Consider the following 17207-nt stretch of genomic DNA (forward strand, 5'->3'; position numbering starts at 1 on the left):
TTTCAAAAGCCAGAATTTTTGTCCAGTCAAGATTTCCTCTCCATTTTGCTATTGGTGGCTCTTAGGTTGTTAATTTGATATACCATTTGCATCCCCTGTGTCAAATTGGGCATAAAAGATTTGTACCTAAGAGGCTCTACTCACACCATAACATGAGCAGTTGCACTCTTAAGCTAGCTCTTTTCTCTGTAGGAAGGGAAAATTGAAAGTGACACCTTGTGTGCAGCTTTTGCCTTAGCCAATACTCATCCTTAAGTGACCAGGTGTAAACTGGTGTTGGGAGTCAGTGTTAGACTAAATGAGGGTGTATAAATGCAAGTCATGTTGTTAGTTGTGAACATTTTGAATGAGTTGTTAGGAATTCTCTTGTTTTTTGTAGTGAAATGCTGAAATGATGTTTCAGTTCCACAATAATAGGGAAATGGCATACACTACAGCAAGGTCTCTCAATCTGATGCGTTCCAGATAACTTGTCTGAAAATTCCTATCATCCCCAACTTTCATGGCTGTGGGTAAGAGGCACAGTAGTCCAATATCTCTGCTCTGTTGATAACTGCACAATAGTCTACCTCAAACTGCACCATTTTAGATGATAATTTAATCTTCCTCAGGCTTGTGTCCTTCAGATGTATTGGATTACCATGTTCATCATCTCTGGCTAATCAGGAATCATGGGAGCTGTGATCCAAGATGTCTGGACAGCACCAGATAAGGGCAACTATTGCGGATTGCAGATTTCCTGAATGCTGCTTCCCATTAGGGGAGAAAAACAATCCTGCACATAGATAGTAAACATAGCGTGCTGTTTATACTTTTAAAACTGGACCACTCTTGCATCACTTCATTCATCTGATGATTTAGGAGAGTGTGCTGTCAAAAGGAACTCTCACTACTGTTCTTTCTCTTGGTACATATATAAAATTAGACATAAATAGAGAACTCTGGAAAAAGGAAAATATATATATATTTATTCAAAAGAACTCTAGCATCAAAGGAATCTATGAACTGATAATAACAAAATTCTGCATTGAATGGATACAGTGACTCTTCCTGTTTGCAGATTGTGAATAAGATTATCAGACAATTTATCATTCTTTGACTCGCCAGGTTGCAACAGATCCAGCAATGACATCTTTTACAGCACCAAATGTTACAATTTAGAAATAGGTCCCTGCTACACAAGAGTCATATGATAGCACATGTAATTTAGGAATCAGGCCATAATGACAATTATTTTATTTTCTGACATCTATAGCCAGGATGATGCAGGGAGTCCATATTATGGTTTTGTAAATAGTGAAGGCTTGTTAGAATCCTGAGATTCCCAGATTTCACATAAAAACCAATTAAGCTTCTAGCCCTCATTGTTGTGAAGAGAAGACTGTACTGGCAATCAGTATTAAGGACTCAAAACATGTAATTAAAAGAATAAAATACATGTACAAAGAATAATGTTTTTGTATCAAAATTAACTTCTAAGGAAGTTGGATTCTATAACTTGTATTTGAACAATGTCCATAAATCAAATGAAAGCCCCACATTGATCTTGACTTTAAAATGACTCTCTTCCAATTTCTAGATTGCACTGATGACAATCAGGAGTGACACATGAGAAAAAGAAGCGTCACTTGTGAACATAGCCATAGCAATATTCAAAGGATTTGAATTATGCTTTTAGCAAGCATTCCAAATTGAGAGCACTCAGTACAACAGGTCCACTACATATTCATCAGCACTGATCCTCTTCATGAAAAATAATATGCAGATCATACGGCTGATCTAGCCCTTCTTTGTGTAGGTGGCAGGGAGCGTAGATGTGCATTTGCCACCTTGTAGTAATCACACCGATTTGAATATGTACTATCCATGGGTCTAAGCTGTAGATCTGGCTGAGGGTGGGGGCTGAATTGCCCCAAGAGTATTCTGAAGGCTAGGGAAGAGCAGTATTGGGAAATTTAAATTTTGGACTACAGTTCCCACAATCCAGTAGCCATACAGGTTTGCAGCTTCTAAAAACTGTAGTCCAAAAGATCATTTTTTGTAAGTTCTAAAAGGAGTCAGTGCTTGTATGTTGGGTCAAGCCAACAGGTAGCATACAGTTACTGGACCCATGAAACTATTTCACCGCTACTACCCATCACTTTCCACATCCATTGTAACTTCTACTTTGTGTTATGGACAGAAATGGACTATGCACAATGACTGGCACAGATGACTAGATGCTCTACTGAAATACACTGGAAGAATGTCTCCTGCTGCAACACAATGTCCTGTTCTACAGATTTAGTCCTAGAATGTAGTTGGATCATATGTGTACTGCTCTTCCAGCCTGTTTATTAGTATTAACTGCAGTATGTACGGGCCTTCTAGAGTTCTTTGAAACATGCAGAGGCCTAGTGTTGGATTGTGACCTGTGTTATGTACATGCAGTCTCATAATTTCTGATGTGGTTGTTATTGTTGACAATTTGTAAACATCTGAATCAAGATCCTCTGTTACAACTTTTAAGCAAACTACATTAACTAAATATTTCTGGGAGAATATTAAAAATAACCTATGTATTGAAATTAAAGATTAAAATACAGCCTTTCTGGGTTTCCATACATATTTTCCAGTAGAAATATATTTTATAATTCTACAAACAACATCTTATATTAAAGCTTTCAGTCTGCAAATCATTATGATTTAACGTGGCAAAACAAATGTTTTGGTTCTTGTCTCAAAACCTCCGTTTTTAGTGAAGGAGAGTGAAGGGGCGGAACATGGGCTTACAATGAAAACCAGCAAAATTAAGTGACTGCAAATGATACAAATACCACATTTATTTAGAAAAATAAAATGAAAATGCCTGTTTAGCTGGCACATTTCCCATGAAGGACAGATTACTGGCTATAAAAATGTTATGTGTCAAATATGTAGTACAAATGTTTTTCCCTTCCTTATATTAACTGGTAGGACATTATCAATGTCCATTAGGAACATGTGAGTTATTAGGCTCAATTTATTTGTTGTTACAATGATACAAAAATGTATTAAAAATTAGATCCACTCTAAAATCCAGGATGGCCTGTGGATGTTTTGTTTTTTTTCCTTTAAAAAAAATAGTCTTAAGGAGCAACGATTTTTTTTCATGAGAAATATTTCAGCTGTGAAAGGGTAGAAGAGCCTTCTTCATTTTTGTTGATGGATTCTATTCAATTTCTTCTAGAAGCCCATTAAAATACATTTTCTTGTGGGCTAAAATTTCATGTGGCCATCTGTGCAAATGATGGCCTACATCATTCCCCTGAATGGAAGTGACAGTGCAAATATTAGAAGTGCATTGAGATGCAATCTATCAAAGCTGAATTATTTTGGCAGAAGACAAGAAACAACCTCTTTCCAAACATTTTAGAACCATTTGCCTTCTTTTCTTCTATGGCTTTGAATTTACAAAAGGGACAACAGTGATCTTCTCTCTTCATCCAAAATGACAACCTTTTTGAAGGGGAGTAATTGTATTGATTTTCCTGCAGTGATTTAAGTGCTTCAAACTTTCATTTAGCTAGATTATTTATTTTTAACACTGGCTGGACCACATGATTTTGACAGGCTATTTTAAAAATTTTTAAAGCAGTGAGCTCCTTTAATGGCAAGCTTTGGAGATGGCTGTTACTGTGATGGAGCAAGAAAATAATTCTTCTTTCTTCTTCTGTCAGAATGAAGGGTACTTAAGGCTGTGGCTTTTGTCAGGCCTTGGCTCATAGCTGTTGGATATGAGGCTGGTTGTTTAATGCAGATTACGCCAGTGATTGGCTGTGCTCTGGCTCAAGGGCTTCCAAGCTCTGAAGAAGGTTCCTGCTGTTATAAATGAAATATGGCCTGAAAAAAGTTGCAGTGTCGAATCTTTCATGAGGGAAACTAGTTAATATGTCTCCAAATGTTGACATGCCTTCCGGCCTGAAGGAACTGCAGGAGAAAAAGGAAAAAAGAAAGAGACAGGTTATTGCATCTATGCATACATTTTCTTTGTGGTAGTTTTCAAAGAAGTAACCATATTAGTCTCTTGCAGCAAAAAAGAAGGAAGGGAAAGAATACAAAAAAATATGGCAGCACCTTCAAGTCTACTTGGTTTTTCTTTTAGTATGACTAGTGCATCTGAAGAAGTGGGTTTATAGCCATGTAAACTCATGCTAAAATAAAAACCAGATAGTCTTAACGGTAATGTGGCAGCACATTATGTGAAACAAATAATATTTATTTATTTATTTATTTATTTATTTATTTATTTATTTATTGCCCGCCCAATCACAAGGAATCCCGACGGGTTACAGCAATAAAAATACAGAGAATACAATAAAATAAAATACAAAAAATAAATAAAATACAATAAAATAAAAGAGAGCAACGTGAGTTACAGAATTCACAGTTAGACCTGATGGAATTGGGTCTATCTTTTTCACTCCCTCCCAGGTCTGATGATGCCAGTAGGTACAGGAGGGAGAGTTCTTCTTGAGGCAAGAATTTTATTTTAATTAATTTTAATTTAATTCTTCTCATTAAATTTAAGACAAAAATTGGTGGAGAGAGCGATGTAAGTCACAATAAAAAGGGAGAAGAAATTACTATATTAGCAACAATTTATAAAGGGATGGAACTTTTGTAAGAGGAATGGACTTCTAATTCTTTAGCTGGTAGACGCCATTGAAAATTTTAAAGCAGAAGTTAGCCATCCATCGGGGTGCTTTCACAGTATATTAAATTTTAGAATTATGGAACTAGAGAGTTGGAAGGGATCTAATCCTCTGGCTGTATAGGAATATACTGCTAAAGCACCCCACTGGATATGCATATATTTCCATTGTGGTACTTTCCTGCACAAATCTGGATCTATTCACTCTCCCTCTGTTGAAAATGCACAGCCACTCAAATACATGCAAGTTCAGATGAAGCAGAAGGATGACTATAAATTCAGCAATGTACATATTTGCAGATATGCCGGTAAAAAACATGGATTGTTTTATGGAGCCCTCCCCCCCACACACACACCTTGCAAAATGCCTAATGATATTGTACTCCAGATCTCTTTATGACTTGTCCCAACAGCTTCATATAGATCAGTATACTCTCCAACATTTCACAGATCAAAACTGAGACATATGTGGCTGAAGCAGTATCAGAAAGTGATCAAGATGTCAATAATTATTAATGAGGAATAAGATACAGCTAGAAGAGGCTACTATACTTTGCTTTTGCCTGACCCTACTGGGGAAGCAAGATTCCATTCCTTCCTGTCCTTTACCCATTGTGTTAACTGCACTTTAAACTCAGTTTGCAGGAATAGAAGTAAGTTGGGGACAAAGCAGGAAACTGGGGACTTTATCACACAGGGGAAACTGGGGTTTAAATGGGCATTATCCAGCAATTTTCACAAGACAGTGGTAAAGATTTTCACACACAAATGTGATTAAAGATGACTTATCTAAGGAATAATCAGGGAATAACCAGCAACAAATTGTTCATGGGATTTCCCCATGAATGATTTCTTGCTGGTCATTCCCTAGTTATTCCCAGGATAAGTCATCTTTAATCTGCGATTGCATAAATATTGCTGGATAATGCCCATTTAAACCCCTGATTTTTCCCACATGTGATAAACTCCGAGCAGGAAGAGATAGAAAATTGGACATTTTAGTAACACCTGAAAAAATGAGATGAGATGACAGAGGATTAACTGAGATAGTTGCTGCCAAATCAGGATAGTTGGAGGGTAAGGATCAGGGTGGACGAAGTGTGACTGTCCAGATATTGTTGGACTGCAAATGTCATCAGCCTTCTCCAGCACAGCTAATGGCTGTGAATACTGGAGTTGCACTCCAACAGCATCTGGGGGCTACGGTTTTCCCAAAATAGATCTTAAGATTCCAATATAAATGGTCAAAAAATTGGGAACAAGATTGTGCCCTGAAGGACATCTCAGTGTATGTGCCAAGTGGCAGAGTCTCAATCCCACAGTGCCATTCTTGGGAACCTACCCTGATGATAATCTAAAGAACAAATACAATGGAATCCTTTAAAGTAATACTCAAATTTAAGTCCCACTGAATGTCAATAAAGAAAGGCGCACCACAGTGCTTCTACAGGAAGTCCTAGTAGAGTGTTTCCTGTAACATTTGGGCTAAAAAGCAATGATCTTTTAAATCTCATTTCATATCAAAACTTCAATAAACAGTAAATTCTGCTTGCATACTTGTCACACATATGGAGGGAGTAGATTTCATAAACTATTCTGATTGCCCTGGTCTGATTACCCTGGTGCATGGACTGCTCCACAGTTCTACCAGAAATTCATTTAAATGCATTGTGACCGTTTTGGTGCTACCTAAAAAAAATATCTAAGCTTATATTACTCCATAGTAAGGGGAAATACCAACTTTAATACTTCACAGAGCATTTGGAAAGTCAAACTTACAAAAAAAACTTACAAAAAAGAGACAGCCATGTTGGTCTGTTTCAGCAAAAAAAGGAAAAGGGAAGGGAAGGGGAGGGGAGGGGAGAAAGAAAGAAAGAGAAATAAAGAATGTAATAGCAATTTGGATATGAACTTATTTTAAGCATGAGCTTTCATGGATTTCAATCAATTTTTTCAGATGATTCTTCAATGCCACTGCTTCAATAAATTAGTCTCAAAGATGCTGGTAAATTCATCCCTCCTTTTTTCCTTTTTTATGCTCATTTTTTAAAAGTGCAACTCCTATCTCAAATAGAAGTCTTGGTCCATTGTTATATATAAATATTTCAAAAATTCCTCCTATTAAATAATCCATCATTGCAATCCACTATTTTCCTCAGCCTGCTGATGCTCTGCTGCACATGTCACAAGAAAGGTTATGCGTTGCTGAGACAGCAGAGTCTGCACTTACACCTTAATCTTTAGAAACCATGTGACCCCCAGTACTAAATAGTCACTATCTGACAATCCAGATCAATTGGATGATTGAAATGAATTCTATCCAAGGGCATCCAAACTCTGAACATATAATCCTTAAATGCAATCCCAAAGAGATTTTCAGTGTGTATAGGAAATTTTAAAGGGAGCACAGCAAGGAATGGCCATTATCTTCATGTCTTCCTTATGTATCTCCCAGAGACAAATGATGGCCTAATGTGGTATATTTCCCATATTGTTATTTAGGAAAGACAAGTGAAATAATCCCAGTTCACCTCTTTCCAACCAACATGAAATGTCAGCTGAAAATGCTTGTTGTCTTACCATTAAGCTAGAGGGATAAATAGCAAAATGGAAACAATATCAGTGAAATGTCATAAATGGTTTAATAGCAACTCTGACATTAAAAGCTAAAAGTTATTCTATAAATACTTCAAAGAACCAAGAACCCTGCAGTTAACCCCAAGACACACACTAAATCAGGAAGCTAGCAAATGGTGCCAAGGTAAAATGTAGTTAAGCCAGCCTTATTGGATACAGCACAGTCATTGGTGACACAGATATAAACATAAATGCACACAGTAAAAATAATAGAACAAAATCCAAACATATAGACACCATAAATAGATAAGAAAAAGGGGGGCACACAAAAATCCTTATTCAGCAAAATCATCATATAAAACCAACTAAGCAGACACCTGCTAGACAAGGAATAAAGCTAAAATCCTACTAACTGGAACCCAAATAACACCACCCCTAGCAAACATCTGGATTACAGACATTCAAACATTGTTTTGTTTAATACAAGAGAACACTAATAATAGTTTCAGAGGCTGGCAAGTGAAGGACACTCTGCCTTAGTTTGTTGAAGGAAATACTTTTATGATAATATTCTTTATAAAGGTTAAAATGAGAAACAAAACTAGAGGTTTCCAAACCAGAAAGCTCCACAGGGTTTATGCTGTTAGATCTGGTAAGCAGAGTACAGTACTTATATGAAAATATGTTATGTTTGTAATTCTGCTCATTCTTATGCTCTGACTGCATTTCTGTTTCTTAGGATTGTTGTCCCACCACAATCACGCTAGTTTAGGAAGGCAAGCATACTGGTTTGGCATCCTTTTTTAATCACATTTCCCTCCACAGTAGTTCTTTGGCAATCCCATGGTTGTGCAATTTGTTTTCTGCACTGCCAAATTTGCCTTCAGAAGAAAGGGGGGATGAGCAATCGCGGCTACCAACTACCTCCTAAAGGCAGCTGCTGTATGAATGTGCTGCTCCTCTCCCTCCCAAAGCATGCACATTTAAACAGCAACTCTGCGCTGTGAATGTGCAAACAGCAGCAGGCTTCAAGAAGTTATTGGTGACCAAGATCATCCCCCCACACTGACACAGCAGCCCCAAACTTTGGGGAAAAGGAGGGAACAAATAATCCTGGCTGCCAAATGCCTCTCAAAGGTGGCTGTTGTGTGAATGTGCTCTTCCCCACTTCCCAAAATACAGGGCTGCTGTGTGTACATTCCCACAACAGCCCATACATGTGACTGCAGGAACCAACTGGTTCCCAAAGCTGGCTGCTGAGTAAATGCACAGTGCAGCCACATACAGAAAGCTGGTGGCAGCTTGAACTGGTGTGAAAGGGAGAGGGGAGAGAAGCAGAATCATGCTCACTCGACAGGCAGAACTACAGCAGAAGGGACCTATTGCAAGAAGGCAGTAATGGAATAATAGTGAGATTAACAGCCTATTGATGGGTTTTAGCCATCAATGTAAAGGTACAGTACAGTAACAAATTGAATGCAAGGCAGCAGCAGAATGGACATGACGTTGCGTGATAAATACCAGCCAAAGATGCTTTTATCCTGTTAAAATTTTGCTTTTTAGCCCCATGTGACATCCTTAAATTCTATGTTAAATTTTATTTTATATTATAAAGCCATTTTTAAAAATAAAAGGAATTTATAATTTACACTCTTTCAGCTTAACAAACCTTGTCTGAATAAACTTGCCAAGGAAACCCTATGATAGGTTCACCGTAAGTTGGACATAAAGACATGAGACAACAACAGTAACGGTGGTTGAGAAATTGTCTTAGGTATTTTTCTCAAGTCTGCTGAGAAACTGAACTTTTTGATTGCTGCTCGCAATCCTTGATCAGCTAGACCAACTAAACATAAAACTTACCAAGACATGTGAAGCCAATGGCTTCATGAGAACTCTGGAATACTCTTGGTTTTGGTACCTCTTTTGGTTTGCAAAAACAGGACTGTCATGTTTGTAGGATGTGGCTACTCATTGGCAACAGAAATGTTTACAGTCTGGTAGATTGCTCAGAAACAATGTATTCCAGGACTGCAGCCTATCTTCCAGGAAAATGCCTGCTAGAGTCAAGAACTAATAAACCTACCCAGATAAAAGCAGCACACATATCTGTCCCTTTCTGATAAGATTCTAAAGAAAACAATGCAAACAAACAATTTCATGGGAGTGACTCGCAAGAAGTTAGAATTTTGTGATGCAATTTCTGCCAGCTTTGGGGTGCAGAAGATAACTTAGGGCCCAAACAGACAGGCCAAAATAAAGCTGCCTCGGGTCACTTTGGAGGTATGCTGTTTAAATGATGCATGTGTCCTGAGAGGCTGGAAGTCACGCCAAAGCCATCCTCCAGTCCTAAGTACTAGAGCGCATCTTTGGCGCAGCTTCTGGCCTCTTAAGATGTGTGTATCATTTAAACAGCATACCTCCAAAGTGACCCGAAGCAGCTTTATTTTGGCCTGTCTGTTTGGAACCTTAATGATTCTCAGAACCATAAGAATAAGCTGAAAATTATATTTATTCTGATCATACATGTCACAGCATATTTCACCCTGATATCTTCCCTCAATATGCATTAAGAGCCAGTGTAATGTAGTGTCCAGACTGTCAGATTTTGGAGAATCCAATTTAAATAGACTGCAGCCAGGAATCTCATTTAGTACCTATTATTCTCATTTAGTACATAATACAGCCAATCACTATCTCACAAGCTATGGTAACCTATCTCACAGAACATATGGATCTGTTTAACTCAGTATGAGTTACTCAGACTCTGCAGTAGCTTTTCAAGGAACGAGGCAAAGGACAGCATCTTGTGTTTTGATGTGGCACAGTGAAGGCAGGGGGTGAGCAAGTGATTTTGTATTAGTGGGCATCTGCTAAATTGATGGTGGATTTATATCAGAGATACTTACCAATTGGAGAAAGGATATAGGCTAACAGAGACAGAACAAACCATATTCTCATCTAGTAATCCAAGTGTGCTGTTCTTGGCTGCTTGTTTACTATGCCTCTAGCTTTTAAAAATCATTTTTATTGTTTACTGTGTTATAAATTTGATCAAGCTGATTTTATTGCATGGTGACCTGAAACCTTTAGATAGAGGACATGACATGAATATTTAAAATAAATAAATAAAACAATGAATGAAGGATTGGCAGGATAAAATTAGACACTTCCACCCCTCTTTCACACACATACCATCACTACCATCACAACTATTTTTGGTCTCTTGCAAACAACCTGGAAATCTGGTTGCACTCTAGACTGATTTGGAAGGTGCTGAGTTTACAAGTTTAAAAAGGTTGCTGAAACTCCCAACTGCCTAGGCTCAGAAAGTAAACGTCTGTTTTTTTTTACAACTCACTTATTATCATGAATAATGAATATTCTGTAATTGGATCTTAGTTAAAAATTCTGTTGATGCAGGGAGCCAAGAGAGAATCCATAGCATTTCCCTGCAGCTATTTTGGTTCTTTGTCTCTACCAGGGTGTTAGGAAACAACAAACTTCTTCTGCTGTTGTAAAGCAGGTAAAGTAACAGTAGCTCTAAGATTTTTAGAGTGCAGAAGATAACCAATCTTTTTGCTTTATGTGATAGTTCAAATGGTCCCCAAACCTGAAATCCCAGATGTCATGTGACTTCAGATTCAGTAATTCCTGACCATAGACCATAATGCCTGAAGCTTCTGGGAGATGAAGTCCAACAATACCTGTGGAACCAGATGACTGAGAACCACTGAACTAATTATTTTATTATCGTTGTGTGCCTTCAAGTCATTTTCATCTAATAGCGACCCTAACACAAACTTCTTGTGTGGTTTTCTTGACAAGATTTGTTCAGAAGGGGGAGGGGGGTTGCCACTGCTTTCCTCTATGGCTAAGAAAGTGTAACTGTCCAATGTTATCCAGTGGATTTCCATGGTCAAGTTGGGATTCAAACATTGGCCTTCAGAGTCATAGTCCTACACTCAAACCACTACACCATAGTGGCTCTCAAACTAGTTATTACGCTAAGGGCAAATGCAGGCAGTAGTTATGCAGAATAATTAGATTCCTCACTGAACTCTAGAAGCAGATTAGGTAATTTTGCATATATGCCATGTGTCTGAGAAACTGGTTTCGTATATTTTTATTATATTGAGAAAATCCAGTAACAAATTCCCTATTTTCATGGAAGGTTTTTTTTTTGGGGGGGGGGGGGAGGAGAGCATGCTTCTTTTAAGCAAATGAGAAAAGAAGAGCTGAAAAAAGAAGAGAAGGTCCATCTTACACAATGCACTGCATATTGTGATTTGTTCTGCTAGTGTGCAGGTGCTAATGATATAATGTTTTAACCTGTGTTTTTTTCTGATGGTTTAATTGTGTTTTATCTTTTGTGTTTTGTAGCTCTTTAACAATATTTTTAATCACTGTAAGCCACCTTTAGTTTTAATCTGGGGAAAAGGCAGGATAGAAATGATAATGACAATGATAATAAAGTGAGGGTAGAATTTGGGAATGGTGGCTCTGATTTTGGTAGGGTGTGAATCCAATTCTAGGTTTTAGTTATTCCAGGTGCTCTATCCCCCAAATCCAGAAATTCCCAAATTCCCAAATTCTGAATCCTGGGTAGTTAAAAAAAATGGGCTTAATCCCAGAGTTGATTCTCCATCTCACTGACACTAGACACCACCAGCCTCCACGGAGATGATATTTTCAGGTCAACACAATGAAATGAAATACATTTTATTGTAAATTCATTATATGTGAACTGTCTTGAATCTCAGTTTAGGGAAAAGGTGGGGGAAGCAACAGTATTGAAGACCTGTCACAGTATATTATTCAAAAGTAAGGATATGAAAACCACTGAGCAGCCTTGGGCAAGTCACATGCTCTCAGCCTCAGGGGAAAGCAATGGCAAATTTCCTCTGAAGAAATCTGCCAAGAAAACCTTACGATAGGTTTGCCTTAAGGTCACCATAAATTGGAAATGACTTGAAGGCACAACAACAACAACAACAACAACAACAACACCACATTGTGTTATATATGTGTTAAGATATGCAACTCATTGCTAGAAAGTCAAATCTGATGAAACGACACCTTGCTTGTCCCACTCAGGTAAACACTGACATCTCTAAAGTCTTTTTCATGCAACTGGGCAGAGTTTACATAATTTCAGTGGAGAGGACTACTTTCTGCACAACACTGGTTCTGTTCCTTTTTCCTCCTGATGTAATCCCTCTTTTTTGCCACAAATAGTGCGTTTGGCAACCCAGGAAGTATATTGTTCTGCTTTTTATTTCTCAGTCCTGAAGAAGATGGGCCAAAAGAAGCAGCTTCCAGCCACTTTGGGGGTGTGGCATTCACAGCAGCTTTGCCCCCCAAACTGCTGTAAACCACACTGAGGCAGCAGGAGCTAGATTTTGCAGGAGAGGATTAAATCTGTTCCTCCCAGTGGCCCATTTGGGTTCAGTTGGGAAAGGAGGGAGAGAGTCTGAGTGGGGGATTGGAGTGGGGAGACAGATCTACGATGCAGGAGTGTGACTGCATACCTATTGGTTTTGTTTGTTTGTTTCTTTGATGGATAAAAGCAGTTATGTAATTACAAAAATGTGGTTTAAAAATGAAAATGTGGAGCTGTGATAACCTCTAAAGCTATAACTACACATAGATAATGGGCAGTAAAATGTGTAAGGATGATACTAGGGAGTTATTGGGTGAGCAGGAGAATTAGTTCCCACTGTAAGAGAAGTAAAACACTGTGAGAGAGGTAAAGCACTAATGATCAGTACCATTATGGGAACAAAACCAAAGTGTGGTGGGTAACATTACAATCCTGATAGCATAATCAATGTATAAACCCTGCTTCTGTAGTGGAACAAGGGACCAGTGTGAAAAATATCTAGGAGAATAGAACAGGAACATAGGATCAATGGTCAGATTGGTCCAGTTTTGTTGGCTGGAGCTTTCCACGATTTCACACTGGATTTTTTCCAGATACATCTGGAGATAACATAAATTGAAACTTGTATCTTCCATAAGCAGAGCTCCTTCCTCCCAGTACAAGTATCTTTCACCTTACATCATCCAGTGTTGAATGCACCAGACTATTTACTCATCAGAGCAGATTACAGAAACAAGCTCCAGTTCTTGTAACTATGACTTTTTCGATAATAATACTTTAGTAAAATAGTTTTGTATTTTACTTGTAAATATATGGCTTCATGTACAGGTACCATTACCTTTCTAACAGCCTTCACTGTACCTCTATTTTAAAATGAAAATTTTAGACCCTCTGATCCATTTTTTGGTTTCTGGTTTGAAAAATATCCACTGCAACATTATACGGTTATGATCATAATTTTAATCGTTCTACTACAGAAAAGCTTTTCTGCTGAAGCTGTAATCAATATATTTTCAATATTAATATATATTGTATTATTTGAACAGGAGATTTGAAGTTCACCACAAACCGTAATTCATTTAGTTTTTGCATACAATACTTTAAGAATATTAATAATTTTATTAAATCACTTAAAATAAGCAAATATAATTTCTTGGACCTGATTATTACATAAATAATAATAATAATAATAATAATAATAATAATAATAATAATAATAATGTTTATTTATATACCGCTTTTCCAAATTAGATCAAAGCGGTGCACAACAGCAAGTACAATACAAAGTCAAAATAAAACATAACAGGCCTCTCTCCCTGTCAAGTTGGTGGTCAGAAGGAAGGCTCTTAGTCTTCCAGGCCAGGCCTCTCTCCCCCTCAAGATGGTGGTCGGAAGGAGGGCTCTTAGTCTATCTGCCATTTTTTTCAAATACAAGTAAATTGCCTTCTCATGACTTATCATTAGTACTTGTTTAATTGTCCTAACATCTATTCTACTTGTAGGAAATGCCATTTCATTTTTAATGACTACTGACCATCCTTTCATCTTGATTATGGACCTTCAGATGTTTTGGGCCTATGAAAACAGTGGCTGTGCTGGCTAGGGAGCTTCAGTCTGCATTATCAAAAATGTGGCTCACCCTTTAAAAAGAATGAAAAAAACAGGTTGCCTGCAGAGGGACAGTATTCTGCTATATACTGTGCCTCTTGAATCCCTATGTGCCTATTTGGATGTCTAAGAACTGGATAAACACATGAGCAGGAAGGGGCACTAGCACTGTCCCTTCTTGATACACTTCCAGTGGTCTCCTCATGAGGATGACTTTCTGAAGAGAAGAGGCCCTGTGGACCAATTTTCTCTACAGACAGCCACTCTCCATATGGAAATGTGGAAGCTATGGAAATGTGGAAGGAGAGTGATTGAAGCTACCATTGTACTCTTTCATGCATGTTTAGCCTATCTGGCTCCCGAATGTCTGAATATGGCTAATCTTAACATCTGCATCCAAACTGAAAACAGAAATCCATCTACTCTTAAACCCTATGCAGAATTTGTAAAAGTTATTTTTGGACTACAATTCCCAGCCAGCATGGCCATTCATAAAATTAATTACTCCTTTTCAATGGTAAAGTGCACAAAGTGGTTGTACAAATGATGGGAAATTTGATCTGGATCCTACAAATACATTATTTTGTCCATCATCTTCATAATTACAAAATAATAAAAAAGGACCGAATGAGAATCAGTGTCAGTAAGAAAAACAACCACCTTGCTCTTGCAAACTGCAAAAGTGAGAAAACAAAAGTTTGCAGAGACAATGTTGCATATTCTAAGAACATGCCTCCACTCCAACAAAATTTGTACAGGCCAACTGGGCCAATAATTGTATGGCTGAGTTGTCAGCACACATACTGAGGATTAAAGTGCCTTGTTTCAAAAGAACTCAGATTCTAATGTCCTCACAACAGCCTGTATGCTAAGTCAGCTGAGAAATCATGATTTGCTAAGGTCTTTTAACACAGTAATCCTAAACACATCTGTTAAAAAAATAAAGTCTTGCCAAGATCAGTGGGGCTTACTTCCAGGTGAAATAGTACTGTATTTCAACCTTAGGAAGCATGAAAGCTGAATGCAGATCTGAAGCTGATATTTTTTCCTATCCAGTTCCAACATTAGCTACTGTGTGACATGAAATGTTGTATGTAGACACATACTGAAGCTATGTGCTTCTGTTATGGGTACAACTAAACCAGCATATTATTATTTCCATATTATGGAAATCCTAAGCCAAACGTAGCTGAATATAGAAACAAATTTCACATATTCTCCTTTTATGTTCAACTAGAAAAGACAAATGGTAGGTAGGATGTAAATGTTGTTTACCTCACCGTCCAACATTTATATCTTTGTCCTGATTTCTAGGAGTGCCTTTCCTTCCTTTCTCCTTTTAGATTATAGTGTGTCATACACAGCTTTGGAAGAACAAAGAAAATAGAGACACCACCACAAATACAGTATACGTAGTATGAGGTAGGCTTACAAGACTGTTTAGCCTTCAACAAAGGCTATCTTGTATATGCTATATTTTTAGATTTTGTGAAAAGTCTGTTATTACTTGCACTGTTTGGGACCTTTTTCACTGCAGTTTATTTTCCAACTCACAAGATTAAACTTGTGGTTGAAGCCCACTTTAGGCATGCTGTACAAACATGTGAAGAATATCTCATGAACAAAGGCCCCTATATGCTAAAAATGTTCTTTGTCGGAACAGGAGATTTAGTCAAACCAGCACTGCCCCTTTTAATAATCATCCCATTACCTGCACTGAACCATAGCTAGGGGACTATGAGTTTCAGAATCCGCAACCTAGCATGGCCAAGAACTGTTCTTACTGGGTCCATGAAAATTCTGTTCCAATATTCATTCCCTCTATTTCAGTGATGAAAAGTTCACCAATAAATATCTAGAAATGAATATTCTGAATAAGAAAAAGACAGGACAAAACAAAAGGAGCATCAGAGGATGTGATGGAATTGACCCAGTATTTTAGTAGTACTGGGCTGCTTGGAAGTCTTGCTATAGTACAACCAATTATAAGGACTTTTATCCAAACACTATATCCATGAGCCTTTTAATATATAGCTCTGTTTTGAAACCATAAAATGCGAATGCAACAGTGCAACAAGGCTGGGTCTTGAAGAAGACATCAAGGAAATTCCAGCTGAAAGGGAGCCAAAATCCATGCCCGTGATGGGGCCATCACCTAGCATGCTCAGTATCAGCATCTGGGCTAGCATGGGTGTGCCAGTGCCAATGCTACTTATAAAAACACACACACACACACACACACACACACACACACTTTATAGACCTTAAGACATAGTTTATTTTATTATTTTTACTTTACATACCCCTCTATATCCATAGGTTCACAGATTCAACCATGACTTGAACATATATATTTTAAAATCCCAAAAGCAAACTTTGATTTTGCCATTTAAGGGACACCATTTTACTATGCCACTGTACATAATGAGACTTGAGCACCCACGGATTTTAATATCCATAGGGAATACCAGTCTATTTTTATATACAGTCAGACCTCTGTATTTATGGGAGATCTGTTTCAGACATCCCTACAGATATAAAAATCCATGCATGCTCAATCCCCATTAAAATAATGGTGGTGTGGTGCACACACACCTGCTAGTGGCCATGTGCATGCGCTGGCATTAACCAAATAGGGGCTTGCCATCCACAAATGGTTAAATCCATGGATGGCAAGTCCGCTGATAAGGAGGGCGGACAGTAGTATATAGTATACTTTTATAAAAGAAAATGTTTTTATTCCCAAGTAAATGTATTTAGCACCAGGGCAGAAAAAGCAAATTCTCTTTTATTTCCACAATGATTTACGTGAGCTTAAAATGGTAAACAGCATCTATGCAGAATTTTTAAAACAAGAACAACCCTTTTTGTTTTGCTTCTACAGGGAGGTTGGGCAAATGCCAGTGGGGAGGGGCAACATTGGTCCCCTGTGGGATCTTGGAGAATTGCACCCTCTAATTTTCCCTT

General features: G+C 37.8%; 1 protein-coding gene across 3 annotated transcripts in view; it reads right to left on the bottom strand.

Annotated features, from left to right (window-relative positions):
- Positions 1–946: 946 nt before the first annotated feature.
- PRR16 (proline rich 16) overlaps positions 947–17207 on the bottom strand; it is a 145178-nt gene continuing 128917 nt past the window's right edge. For all 3 annotated transcript variants that reach the window (XM_089491779.1, XM_089491787.1, XM_089491795.1), the window contains one exon: positions 947–3948. The gene's annotated coding sequence lies outside the window, so the exon portion shown is untranslated. The remainder of the gene's footprint in view (positions 3949–17207) is intronic.

Source organism: Sceloporus occidentalis, unplaced genomic scaffold, assembly GCF_023333645.1.
Source record: "Sceloporus occidentalis isolate IW3139 unplaced genomic scaffold, rSceOcc1.0.p SCAF_1, whole genome shotgun sequence".
Classification (NCBI taxonomy): Eukaryota; Metazoa; Chordata; class Lepidosauria; order Squamata; family Phrynosomatidae; genus Sceloporus; species Sceloporus occidentalis.